This window comes from Epargyreus clarus, unplaced genomic scaffold, assembly GCF_041222505.1.
Source record: "Epargyreus clarus isolate Ecla_fem2 unplaced genomic scaffold, WU_Ecla_fem_2.2 ptg000007l, whole genome shotgun sequence".
Classification (NCBI taxonomy): Eukaryota; Metazoa; Arthropoda; class Insecta; order Lepidoptera; family Hesperiidae; genus Epargyreus; species Epargyreus clarus.
The window spans coordinates 7,609,653-7,624,743 of record NW_027332215.1 but is presented as its reverse complement, the minus strand read 5'-3'; the positions used below and the strand labels follow the sequence as shown (position 1 = coordinate 7,624,743).

Sequence of the window (15,091 nt, the reverse complement as noted above, 5' to 3'; positions counted from 1 at the left end):
GGATCACATAGAAGCATATGAGTACCAAAGAAGATTGGGCAGATTAGACACGAATGTAGAGGCGGCCAGTAAAGAAAAATAGATTTTAATTTTATCAAGTCCAATATGTAAATTACGAAAAATCCCTTTAACGCCATCTATACATGTACTTTAAAAACTGGAGATAGCAAAATTCGCTAAAGGGCAACAATTATTTATTTTTCAAAAGAAACATAACTGCTGTAACGTCTTGAAAGAAGTTCCGCTACAAAAGATAGATATTAAAAATTAAAAGGAGACTCGGAGCAGGTAGCGCCACTTTCGGGTGGACATCGTCAGATTTCTGGTTTTCGAAAAATGTACTGTTCTATCACTGAAAATAAAACGTATCTGAACTTAAGAGCTTCGTTAAACGTTTTACATTGCAACTTCCAAAAAATGAGAGTGTTCCTGCCATACTCGAGATCCACATACTGGCTTAAGGCCACGCTTAAAACCAGAAGTCAGAACACAGCAGTGGTTAACACATGCTTTTAATAGGCATCATTAATGACTTCCTATCTTGTATTTCATACTTTATAGTTGGAATTAATCCCCGGTAGATTGAATATACCCAAGAATAATCAAACGTAAAAAGGATTGCAAGAAAATAACAATCTGGTAGAAATAAATTGTTCCATGGTTTAAAGGAATCAAAACCTGTTAAGACAAAAGTTTCAAGTGGCCGCACTGAGACATAAGGCCATACCTATTTCTATATCCTTGCCAATAATGTGTAAATGAATATTCACTTAGGTAGCAGGTAAAAATAAATAAAATCAATGTCAATAAAAACGTTTCCCGGATAAAAACGTTTAAATACACAAACTGTATAAAAGGAGATACACAGGGAGCATGCTGAAATTGACGCGGTTGCACGCTCACGTTTTGTATTAAAAAAATGTATGAATAACGCCAGCGACTTTGCTCGTGCGAAACGCGTTAAGCGTACGCCCTTGTATTCTGTGTATACGCATAATATGTGGCCTAATCACTGTCATTTTATCTAGAGATAGGGAGAGAGAGATAGGAAACTAGACTAATCCTTCAGTCTAACCTAATTTTTTCAAAGTAGGTTTGTCTATACAGTCAAAAGGTGCACTTTAATTTTCCTTTTTCTCTTTTGTCAGTTGGGACAAAAACTTTGAGAACCGCTCCAAGATAGAGCGAGAGATATAAACCTAGACTACTCTCTCAGTATAACCTAAATTGGCGGGGGTTGGGGCTGTCCATTCAATCAAAAGGTGCATGCACATCCCCAGTGGTTTATAATCATCTATTTCATTACATATTTTTAATTGTAGTTTATTTATTTCTTTCACAATGAGAAAAAATCCTTAAGTTTGTCAATTATAATTGCTTCCCAGAATTTGATCCACATAAACGACATAGTCCAATTGCGCAATAATACATACACATGTGGATTTATGTGTGTGGCTCCACACACACCTACTTGAAAAAATTAGTCAACACTCGATAGTTTTGACAATTTTTTCTATTAAAGCGTGCCGAGATTAAGATAAAATATACCTGCAGGAAAAGAAATCGTTCAAATTAACACAAAAAATAACAGATGTAATCGAACACTACCCTTATAGAGATGCGCAGAAAATATTAGGGTGCGCGAAAGTATTGATCGAAATGGGCAGAAGAACCGCGCTACTACCAGGAACCCATGAACAGAAGAAGATGTATCTATCTAGCAAGGTGTTGCCTTTTAATCAGATGTCGCTGAATCAAACATTGTGTTAAAACACTATTTTGAATGGGTATAATATTAAACATTATTTTCTAATACTAATTTACTACTATTCTATTACTGTATCATACATAGTAATAGTAATACATAGTAAAAATAGCAATTATAATAAAAACAAAAACTATTGCTACAAAAATGCCTACTGGTTACTTAATTCGCACAACGATGTATAAATTTATATATCAGTAAGGGAGCTTTTCTGATGAAAAGACCTTTACGTCTTCTGAATATGGCCGCAATATTTTATGGAGGACAAATAAAACACGTTGTCAAGAGAGGCACTTAATAGAAAATAGGTGGTGGTGGTGGTGGTGGTGGTAATGAAGGTGTTAAAACCCTTTGTAGTTCAAGTCCACTGGCACCCCCGTCTCACCTGTTTCTGCCTCAAATTAGCAGTATTAAACGATATGTTCTGGTTTGAAGGGTGTGAGGGAGACAAACTTTTCCGAGGCGTTCTAACTTAGTCCTCAGGGGGACATTCCTGAGGTCGAGCACCTCAGGAATGTCTAATCCTATCTGGTGTCAACTATAGAAGTCCATGGGCGGCAGTGGCCACTTACCATCAAGTGGACTGCATACTCTCATGCTACTGCTATAGTGTACCGTACAATATCGTACGAGACGGCTACACTCCTGGGGCGGTTCCCGCCCCTGGACATTCTGGCGGATATGACCGCAGAGATCTTCTTTAAGATCCGCGGTCTCCGCCAGAGGGCTGATCCTCAGACGGTTAAAATGCTTCGGACGAGAGCCAGCTGGCGCGCGTTAAGACGCTGGCGTGAGCGGCTACAGGAGCCCGTGCAGTACTGCCCAACTTCCGAGCATGGCTCAAAAAGAGGAAATGCGTCACCTACCGGCTGACACAGATGCTCACCGGACATGGCTGCTTCGGTGAGTATCTGCATAGAATAGGCAGGGAAGCGACAGCGCAGTGCCACCACTGGGGGCATGCCCAGGAGCACGCGCAGCACACGCTCGAGCACTGTCCAGCGTGGCAGTCCGAGCGGCGGATCCTAGTGCAACGGATAGGACCAGACCTCTCCCCGGAGGCTGTCGTCGCGGCAATGGTCCGTTCTGGCGAGGCGTGGGATAGCGTGGTTGCATTCTGCGAGCGCGTTATGCTCACCAAGGAGGACGCCGAACGGGCCAGGGAGCGCGCCGATCCCGCGCGGAGAAGGAGGCGCCGAAGGCGCAGATAGCGCCTCCCGGCGCGGTGTCCCTGTAGTCCCGGGACTAGAATAGGGCTACGGTATCCCCTGCCTGTCGTAAGAGGCGACTAAAAGGGGGCTTCCGGGGTTGCGGGCGGCAAGATTGGGAGGTCGAGCCGTCCGGTAAGCAACTCCGGGAAGGACGGCGCTGTGTGTGGTCGCATACCGTCGTAAACACTAGACGGTGTGGTGAGTCCTGGAGCTCACCTGGGTGGAGCCCGAAGGGGCGACGCGTTCAGAGGACTCCGGTTGCGTTCCGTAGGAGATCCCGGAGTCCTCTTGGCAACGTAGAGGAAGGCCACCGGGGGGGGGGGGGTACCTTTTGAAGGTTTCCCCCTCGTAAACAAAAAAATAAAAAACTGCTATATTATAAAAAAGTTCGAGTGGTCGGATTTCTGTTAGTTTCTGGGGGTGGATGAGCACATGTGATCCAGGGGAATTAATTGAAATTGAGAGGTCGACTGAATGCACAGGGTAATGTGAAGTTTTGGATGAGATATTATTACCCACAGCCCAAATAGTTTTAAGCGATGACTCCCCTCCCAGGCACTTGTACAAATATAGTAAACTCACGGATGAACCTCTTCATAATGTCCTAGACGCCAAAGGTGGTCATACAAGGTTTTAATTCATTTTTTGCAAAATAAAAGAAGCATTCGAGCATGCTGGCCACCTGATAGAAAGTGGAGACTGTCGCTCATGGACGCTTGCAATCGATTCATAGAGATAAGCCTGAGGTTGACCACAGATGCATTGCTTCGTCCCTCGATTAAGTTTCCCTCCTTAATCAACCCTGCTAACAAACATTAGCAAAAGTGCATCCAGTTCATCGAGTTAAATTTAGTGGACAATGCCGCCCTTGTACATCTGAAATTTATCCCCTGATAGAGAGATCCCCGAGTTATTCACACGTGGTTAGCCACTTGGGTTGCCTTTATCACACCACGATTCAAACCAAAACACAGTAGCATTTAACACCTTTATATGATGTAGAATTATTAAACGATCATGGAGCCTATAGATCAGGAATCCTCCCTGAAGTCGATCAACAATGCCTTCTTATGTCATTCAAACGAAATATAAGGTAATTTTAAAAATGTGGTCTAATTCAGTAGCTGTAAGTGTTGCGAAAAAAATACATAACCCACAAAATAAACTATAGTCTAAACACCCTTAGGAAAAGAATCCAAATGGCAAAATGTTCCATGACAAGTCTAACAAGAGTATGGCGCGATAGAAATATTACTCGAATCACTAAAGTAAGACTTGTCAAAACATAAGTACTCTCTATTTTTCTCTACGGCGTGGAAACTTGGACTCTGCGAGCAAATTAAAGGCAAAAGATCGACACCAAAAAAGAGAAACATATCTATACTAAAGGAGCTGAAAGTAAAAGCAAGACTATCAACCATCTGGCTCCAAAGAATTCTTTCATACTTTGGCCGTATAGCATGATAGGAAGAGGACTGTGTGAGAAGATCATGGTCGTTGGGAAAGTGTAGGGTAAAAGAGCTCGAGGAAGATCGCCAACCAGATGGTCTGACCAGATCAAGGATTTAACCTTGATGTCTATCACAGAATGCCTGAGACAAGCAGAAGAAGTAGAAGCTTTGGCGAAATTTGTATCAGACCACTACAGCAGGCCACGACATTCAGCAATGAAGAATCGACTAAGACGAAATACTCTTTCACACTAAGAGGAGACCCGTGCCTACTGGATAATGAAAAGTAAATTTTGACGATGATGACGGCTTATTAAATGATAAAGAAATTGACTAGTTGGTAGATAACAGTTTAAAACAAATATATTTTCTTGTTTCTTTCTCCTAAATTAAGCCCCAATTTATGTAGAGTGATTTTTTTAGACTGCCCCCGACACAATCAATTTCGTATTTATTTCGACCTTAAAGAAACAAAGTAAACATTTTATATTGTTCAGCTACATTCAAAGAGAACGATGTTAATCTATTTTATGAACCTTTATGTTTATAGCTATTTTGGAAATCTTCATCAGCTAATCTACTTCTGAAGCTGACTGTACATTAACCGTTATACATACATAATGTATAAATAAATACATTTTTTATATTTATTAAAAAAAATGTATTTATATAATTATACTCATTTCATCAAAAAAATTATAACTGATGATAACTGCATACTGTCTCAGCGGTTTGCCTTAAATCTCAGGGCTTAATAGGATCATAAGTCATTAGAAATCTTCACAACATTCCTAAAATTATTTCTGTTAAAATATCGAAATATATTACGGGTTAAGAAACATGATCACGGTCTTACGCACATTTTGCTTTAATCTTTTGAATAATGTGTTGTAGTTTTTTTAATATTCAAGTATACTGAATTAAATGCATTAACTTGATTTTTAAATAACCAGACTTCAATATATTATGACGTGTTAAATTCACTCTTCATAGTGAGGTGACTCGAGAGTTTTTAACGTTTATAGTATTCTTATTTTATGCATGCAGGCATGGCCGGCTACCGTGCAGACGCAAGTCGTACCTACCCGTCTGTAAAAATACTGTATAGAAAAATATGATTTCGTCAGACACGACATGTTGAATGTCTGTAATTGGGGCCTTACGTTTCCTATCTACATATGTAATCGTGTGTGAAGGAAATGCACATAAATTTAATATTTATTGCCAAATTTACTAATTTAATTTAACGTTCGCGCCGTGGATAACTTATGTTCCTACTTTGAAAATGACGTTGAGGCGTCGTTTCTAAGCATAAAATTTAGATAGTAGTTGGCGATGCAGGTTGACAAAACCGAAATAGGATGTATATAATATCACTATCACTACATAGCATTAATAACATAAACTATTTCCTTGATCCAATTTACAACTTTAATTATTCCCGCGTAAAATAAAAGTCTCGTGCCAAGCGCGTTCTTTTTCTTTTTTATGCTAATGCACACAATCGTATAACCCATACAGCCAGTGACTATATAAATGGGCACTTATTATTATAAAAATAACACATCATGAAAATAATACAAAATAATACTATACGTAATTAAATCATTTGAATATAATAATATATTGCTAACAGTATAAAACAAAGTCGCTTCCCGCTGTCTGTCCCCTTTACTTATCCATGTTACTGATCATCTTATATAATGATGTTAAGTGGCTACTGCCGCCCATTGACATCTGTAATTAACCCCAGATAGGATGAGATATTCCTACCTAAGGTCGGCCGTACCCATGCGCCGCTACCTTTGAGGAATAAGCTGGAACGCCTCTGAATAATATTTCTCCCTTACCACAGCAGCGCGTAACACTGCTGTTATTAGGCAGAAATAGGTGTGACGGTGGTGCCGCCAGAGTCGAACCAGAAAGGGTGTTAGGGTGTTGACCACCTTTAGAAGTGAAATATAAACTGGCCATGGCCAAAGGGAGAATGTGCAAGATAAACTTACCGGTTATTATGGTTCACATACAATAAGACAACCCCTCGTACTGTTTTGTTGGTTACCTTTTAAATAATTTAAAACAAACGTCTTCCTTCTATTATATTCTTTGATATTTGTAAATATTCTGTAAACTATAGCGAAGTAAGATTTTATATTATTTCAATTTGATTAGCCGTCAATCAATTATTCACTAAATTCTTTTTGTATTCTAAATTGAGTTTGAATGAATTTGCTGCCAGTGTGTCTATAGATACGACAATAATATATTGGTCCATTCAGCCATGTCCGTCGTAAGTCGTCGATTCAAAATAATTAATAATTATTATTATTATATTTAGCGTTAACTTTTTTATTTTGATATTTACCTGTTTTTATTTTGCAAATATTTTACGATTCATTATTGGCTGTCAATGCGTGCGAAAATCATATTTTGCTTCATTTAGCGAATCTGCCGTACTCATAACATTACAAACAATTTTTTTTATTATTTCCATGTGCAACATGTGTACAATTAATGTGTGTATACACTTACAATATGTAAGGAAATCCGTATAAATACTGTTCTTACTCAATGAAATTGCATATGTCAAAACACAAAATATATACGAGTATAATTTATAAAAATATTGAAATAAATAAACGCATAACATTACTGAAATTATTACATTTTAATTGTTGCCAACAAAATACTCAATTAATATCACACACACGTTTAACCACATTTCCATTCAATATGAACCGAATCCGAATGAAATTTGATCCCGAAAGCTAATTTTTAGATGCACAAATTGATTCACAACCAACCAAATATTAAATCGAAGAAAAAACTACGTATCAAATGCACCTGACCTTTTCTACTTCGTTATGACATCATCCTCGGCTCGATTTTGTGCAACAACTTGCAAGAATGTATGCACCGGGTACCAGGACCACATAGCTCGGCGGAGGTTATATCGAAAACGATACGATATTGACTTTATTAAACAAGCCGCATACTACGACTTTCGTCTAAAATATATTTCTTATTTGAATGAAATTACCTTTAACACCTATTAACCTGTACCACCTACAATTTATATACATCATTCGGGTAGCCTATTAAGTAGTGTTTAGTCATAATTTCGTGCATGCACATTTTTTTTATATTCTTTTAAATTTCCATTCAAATTATTAGTATTCTTACTTTCATGTGGTGTTAAGTCGGGTTTTTTTAAACTTTTACTTTTTAATACTTTACGTTGTAATGTATGTGTTTTATTACAACATTATTTATTGTCTCTGTCTTTTTAGTACGCATGTTAGGGCCAAATCTTGCAACTCAATTTGAACCTACTTAATCCCTACGGGCTAAGCTAGAACTTGGTGTACACGTTTGGTTTCGATGACCACGCATGTTTAAAAGTTGTAAATTGGATAAAGAAATAGTTTTATTCTTTAACTTGAAACTAAAATTCACTCACAATGAAATTAATAGGACGAATAATATCAGTGATTTATGTAACTACAGCTGCAAATTAATTCCGAAAAATGTATCGTATAAAACCCATAATTAATTATCATTCTATCCATTGTGTACTAATCAAAGATCGAAATTTGACAATAAGTAGGCATTCTATTAGCATTTTTTTAACAAAAAATTCAATCGACTTCTAATCACTAAAAAGCAAAAAAATTTGAAATAAATGGTGGTCTAGTACTAACATGTTTCTGAAATTGGCACTTTTATTAAACGCACTGTTGAGATCGTGATGTAGCTAGATATATGGAGCGCCGAATTCAGAACTTTGTACTAAACCAACCTTTATTTTAATTATTTTTATTTTGTAGTGATATAGAAACTGGTTGTACCTATTTATTTTTGTTATTTTTAATAATAAGGGAAGAAAGGCATTTACTTATACATATTTTGTAATTGTGGCCTACATAAAAAAATTCTTGATGTTTCAGGCATATCCCATGTCCATACTATACATACGAGTATGTGTCATTTGTTTCAAAACACGTCAACGAAGTATATGAAAAAGCACATTGGTTGTGAGGAAAGCCCTTAGACGTGATAACAAGTCTGTTTAGAGTTTGATCGCATCTTCTTTACCTCGTCAAAATGTGAACGAAGTCTGGTGATACTATATATGTCTCTTTGAATGTGAATAATCCCCGTATGAAGGTACCTTAATCTTTTTAGGACGTATAATAAAACTCTTGCGTTCTGGATAAGCATACATACAACTAATATCAGACAAGCCTTAGATTGATCTTAAGGACGATTTTGATTCTTGACTAAGCAGTCCTTCACAAACTTATAAATTTTATAATATGTGTCCCCTTACATTTTAAATAGCACCCGCAGAAGACTACTTTATAATGCGATGGCTGAATCGTTATTAAACATTAAATTTTCCAGAAATTGTCTATTAAAATATCGTATTAAAAGTTCGTTAAAACACGGAACAAACAAATAAGTATTTATATACCGGTGGCGATATCAGACGCGTCACTCAGTTTGACTTTCAAATGGGTCAAATAAGTCAGTGCATAATGACGCGTCGGCTGCGACAATGTTACCATCTAGCAACATTGTAATGAATTGGTACCAGGGTGCTATAAAACGCTGGAGGCAAAGCGATACTGCAGTTTGTAAGATTTGAGCGGTCGGATTTAAATTCATGAATATTTTATTCGTATGAGATGACGAGTATGTGTGCAGTTGGGGATTTTCGTATCCTGATTTTTGGAAATAAGATATGCTTTAGTCGCATTTATTTAAAATTGTATAAGTCGCTTGAAAATACATTTTATACTTTAGTTACGTGAACTACACGTATTCTTTAATTATATTGTTTGTGTTTAAAGTCTTCTTGTTTACTTGTTTGTAACAACATTATGTGCATAATTAGATAAAATTAAGATATTCCACAGGGTTACGTGCAAGTCTTTTGAGCCATGCCTAAACTCGGCTATCGTAGATTGTTTCATTATTTAATAAACTTTTATTATAAGTACTTGTTTGTAATTGTTATGCCTACATATTTATTGATTATATTATACGGTTTATTTCAAACAGTAGCGAACCATTACGAGTTATTATGTTGAATTTATTATCACAGTCTAAGAAGATTCCGATAGTAAATTAATAGCCAGGATGCCCTTTAAGAGTGAAGATGAAAGCTTGTAGAGCCATTAAGGTTCGACGGGGGAGCGTAGGTACTCACGGCACACCAATTTCTAGCGTAAAACTGTCCTACGTTTTGTTGGAAGGGTGTGGCACAGTACAAATATAGATCCTTATACTGTAGGTGTGGAGGCCACTTAACTGACGAGGCGAACGTCCCTGAGCGGCAACGCGTCTCTGATCAGCTTCAAATAAAACCTGTTCTTTATGAAGTTACTTCCGCCTATTGACATCTCTATTCATAGATAAGTAAATATTACTCACTCCTAAAAAGAAAATGTACCCAGATTTGAGAACTGAAATAGTGGCGTAAAAAAGTTTTGCCATGTCTCCGTGCTAAAATGTTCCTACAATATTTGAAATAATTATTTAATTATTATGTAAATTACGCAGTGTTAGTTATTTATTCGTAAATTTTCTCTAAAAATGTTTTTATTTGTCAAGAATTCAAAAAAAGAACTTACTAATAAGCCGTTTGTGGCTTCAATCAATTTCAAGGCGGCGAAGTATCTTTACTAATCTATGTCTCTGTTTGAATAAAATAACCTGCCCTAGGTTAAAGTCTGCCACACGACTACTCTTAATAACTCTAATTTTTAATAACATTATGAATATCTCCCCTGTTGTCATTTTCCTAACGACGTTAAATAAAAAATGCGCCTGCAATAACCTTATTCTAAATGATGGTCTGCGACTTTGCTATTATATACATAAGGAACAGTGATAAACATTAAAAATTGGTTTAACACACTCAATTAATGATTTATTCATTTCGATGCCATACTTAATTTTGACGTTATAATTTATTACAAAGAATTTCTTTAAGTTGTGTGAAGTCTACCAATTCGCACTTGGGCAGCGCGATTGACTCACTCTAAGAGATTCGTGCCCAGAAGTCGAACAGTAGAGGGTTGTTTACTTTATTTCAAAACAAAATTAGGTCACATATGAAAGAAAAGTGTCTCAAAACAGTGATGGATTAATAACGGCAATCAAACTGTCAAATCCAAACATAATTTGTTTATTTCTTTTAAGTGATAGGAAATCATGTCTAAGTTTGACGAATGTCATAAAAGTTAAACTTATCTTCAAAATGTCATCAAACTCTTCAAAAACCATCCGCATACTTAATTTTGTACAAGAAACAATTCTCAGGTCACTCGTCATAGGATACACCTAATTAGGTTTTTATAGATTTAATGTATCTAAAATTATACTAATCTGCATTATGTACATTGTACATACTTATTAATTATATGTTGCCTATTATTTTCGGCATACTTCTAATACGGTGGAGCTTTATAAATCTAATTACTCTTAAATCTAACTACGTCTACGGTACTTACCAGGAACAAAACACGACCGGTAGATTCATCGAACATAGCTGAAATTTGAATTTAAAAGGTTATACAACTGCTTACTAGTTATGCGAGTATAGTTATGTTATAGCTGCAGCGCCTGGATGACACATGTTAAACGTTTTACGCATTGCCAAATGTATGTATGTATATAACCGCGCTGCCGCATTGCAATTTTGCTGGCAAAAGTTTTTTTGCATGAAAATAGAACTTTTTATTCTGATTCAACAATTATAGGTACCTTCTCTGCTATAATTATGTGTTTAAGACATTATGGCGCCAACCCAATTGTAATTGTTCTACAATAAAAATATGTGTTTCTTATATCATTGTATTTCTGTATTTCTAAACATTCAATCAAAATATTTTTTACTAAAATTATAGGTATACTTATTGTATAATATTATCATCTTTTCTTTTTTCTAAGAGGAAGGTTCCTACAATACTTTTAGTTATCCATTGAATATTTTAAATTTACGTCTATTACTTATTTATTACTTTAGTATCAATCGCTCCCAATACAATAAATTCTTATTACAAAAAATTAGAATCAAAGATTTATTGCACTTGTTGCCGAAATTCTTCGATCTGCGACCAGCTTGCCTGCACGCCAGCGTTTTCTTCTGCTTCACTGTTATATAATTCAAATCTTAAGTAGGTTTACACGCAGTTCTCTTTGATAAAACTCCTGTATGAAGAACAGATGCAATTTAACCAATAAAATAAAGGTAACGGAAGCCAAGAAGTATGCAGCCAACATATGTTACGCAAACTTTTACCATCGACATCTATAACCGACCCTAAATATAATACTTATTGTTGTAATGCTGCCCTCGGGTACTAAGTTGGAACACTTCATATTAGCATCTGTTACTTCTTGCTTTGTCTTTCCACAAAATCAACCTTCGAACTAGAAACTCGATAAAATAAGATACTGTAGTACATCGTAGTTTTGACTGTAGTCAAAACTACGAACTACTTTTATTTAGGTTTTTAATTATAATTCATATCACAGCCGACATTTCTCAACCTCATAGTCTCAGTATTAGGTCGAATCATATGTATTTATATCAACTGATAGGTCGTGTTACTGCCATTGCATTTTCTTACTAATTCTTAGATGTAGGTATCTTCTACAAAATTTTCACAATTCACACACAAGTCACAGAGATCCTTCACAAGCTTCAAATTGTAAGTTTTCGCGCCAACTTATTCTCTGCCATGGTCATTTATATGTAATAAGATTTCATAATAGAAGCCAAAGCAATAAAATCGTGAATATAGACAAATAGGCATATTTAATATGTCGGTGCCTTAAAATGCGTACTAGTTGATTTGTAATTGAAATAAAAATAAACGCATATCTGACTAAAATGCCACTTAATTTTCAGGATTCATGAAAACTAACAATAAATACGTAAGTTATTTGGAACCATTCTTTGTAGAATCACTATGAGGCTTTGTTGTCATAAATATCGATGATAATAATGAACATGAATTAATTAAAACAGTATTTTTGCAGTCGTCTAGACTTGTCCTAACGAAAGTCTCAGTCAAACTAATTTAATGAATGTATAAACATATTATAAATGGATTTATTTATTCGCGTAATTCGCAATATTGCAATAAGAGCGCACATACAATGATTATAAAAGCAAATACAAATTTAAAATGTTAATTAAATCATATTAAATTCGAGCAATTAATAATCGGCGTCTTCATCTTCTATCTCAATCATACATCTCCATATAAACAACACTGCTTTTAAGATAACTGGTTCAAAAAATCCCATATATGTTAGCTTTGCAGTGAAAATCGCATGTTCAAAATAAAAGTTTAATCAATTGTACCATTTATTTTAGGTTAAGCAGATACCATTGTTGCAAAGTTTTTATACAAACAGCAGTTAACGATCATACCATCAATAGACGTCGATAACAAACGCCAAATAGAACTGGATTCCATAAATACTCCAGAAAACCATATTTTTTAACTATTGAGATGCAATAGATTGGATGTGTACATTTATGGGGGATAAGGTAACAATGAAAAATATTAATTTGTTAAACGCTTTATTTCGCACAGCCATAAATATTATGTAATACTACAACAAACGTATCATAGGATCAAGCTTGTAATTAGTAAAATTATGAAACGATAATAACATAATATTATGAATAAAACCTTTCAATGCTGTCAATAACCAAACACGTTCCAAAAATACGTGTGTAGCTATTTTTATCGATAGATCAGCTGAGCTGTGACACATGTCACATGACAGGTACTTATATCCGTATTTCGAAGGTCGTCACTGTTTATAAATAAATCATTGTACTAAATAATAAAATAATTATACCAATGATCATAAATACACTGAAATAATTTTACTGTATTTTAATATTGAATCACAAGTAACTTTAGTTGTTAGTTCTTAACGTATCACTCTTTGTTCTTGCATTACTCAATTACACAACTCGCAAACAAATGCAATGCAGTCACTATGCTGAGACGCTTATTTAAACCTCACTCGTTACACTCGTCCCACTGTTTCACTAGGTACACTGTTTGAAGCCGTGTTTATCACAAAAAAACTGTTTTGAAATCGATTAGATACGACTTTACTACGTAGTATAAAACGAAACACGACGCACGTTACTAACATGGCGGCGTATTGACTTCCAGCTCTTGCTATTCATTCTCCGCTGTAAGCGAGCGAAGCTAAGAATGTCGCTCAATGGAAACATAGATGGCGCTGCTTTTGCTGCGTTATACCGCATCAGGGTTTTTTACAAAATAAACAATTTATTTCTGTCATAATATTCAAATTAAGCTTTAAAACGTACCGGCTTATCTTAAAATAGTATTATTTCGCTATTACGAATCGAAATCGTATTGAACATGACTTCTTATACTTTTCACTGATTAAAATCATATATAATATTATTAATTATATTAGTTAGCTAAATTCCTGGTCAACTTTTTTAATTACCCAATTATTTGTAATTGTGTAATGCAATTAAAAATTATTATTGTTGTCTAAAAAAATACTGTGAGATAAATAAAAATACATTTTTATGAACGCTACAAAAAATTTAAAGGTAATTTAACTGTTATAAGATTAAATGAACAACGTTTCAATAAGTATGAATGACCTCCCTTATCTTTTTAAGCATTGGGTCAGTGAATAACATTAGTAAATCAGGTATGCAGCTGCAGGCTCTTTTGAAAATTTGCACAATGAAACTAGTTCGCTAAAGAGGATATTCCACACACATCTGTCGACATCCGAAGCGTAATAAAAGGATTAAGAATTATGTGAGTGGTACTTGCACTCGTTATTAATAAAATGAATTAATCCAATGTTTTGCCTGTCAAAGATAGAAATTTGAAAATATGTTATCCTCGTAGAAATCGTTAAATTTCGGTCTTCCGTAGGCACATAATCGGTGTTCATGCGATAATAATAAGTGCGAGTCGAATTTGCCCTCTGAGGGTTCAGTACCAGCAAATTTTTTTTTTTTTATTTGTTATTGTATCTGTTGTTATAGCAGCCATAGTATAAATTATAGCAGTATTATAGTATAGTATTAAATTATAGTATAGTATTGTAATTAATGTATAGTAGTATTATAGCAGTCCTTGTATAAATTTTAACTGTCTCTCTATTACATTTTCAAGCTTTTTTAATTTTTACCTGACTGCCAAGGAAGGGTTATGTTTTTCGCACGTATCTTGTATGTTTGTCTTTCTTTATACCCATGGATCTAATAAAGGGCAGGATGAATTTATACAGTTAAGGTGTCATTATATTCGTCGGAAATACCCAAGTGGCCTATCCAATATTACCTTACTAAAAGTGTCATCGTTCTTGCACTATTTATATATATTTTTTTTAATTCCGCCCTGTTTATCTTCTTTCGTTAACTGCGTGTACAAATTTGGTGATGCAGTGTTTATTGTTTCTGTTAAATACTATCAGATAGTTGGTCTACCATATTGAAATGTAATTGGTTAAAAGATGTAAAGGAACCATGAAAAAAATAACGCTACATGAAGATTTGAAATGTTTTTATCATTTTTTCCTCAACTTTGACTATGCGGTTAAAAATAAAGGTACTGGACTATAAGTGCACA

General features: G+C 35.1%; 1 long non-coding RNA gene across 1 annotated transcript in view; it reads right to left on the bottom strand.

The window, feature by feature from the left end:
• Positions 1-13,734, bottom strand: part of LOC140743328 (uncharacterized) — a 231,818-nt gene extending 218,084 nt beyond the window's left edge. Inside the window, exons 1-2 of the long non-coding RNA XR_012102452.1 lie at positions 13,314-13,734; positions 10,946-10,983 (exon numbers count right to left, since the gene is read on the bottom strand). This is a non-coding gene — a long non-coding RNA (uncharacterized LOC140743328). The remainder of the gene's footprint in view (positions 1-10,945; positions 10,984-13,313) is intronic.
• Between the last annotated feature and the right edge of the window lie 1,357 nt (positions 13,735-15,091).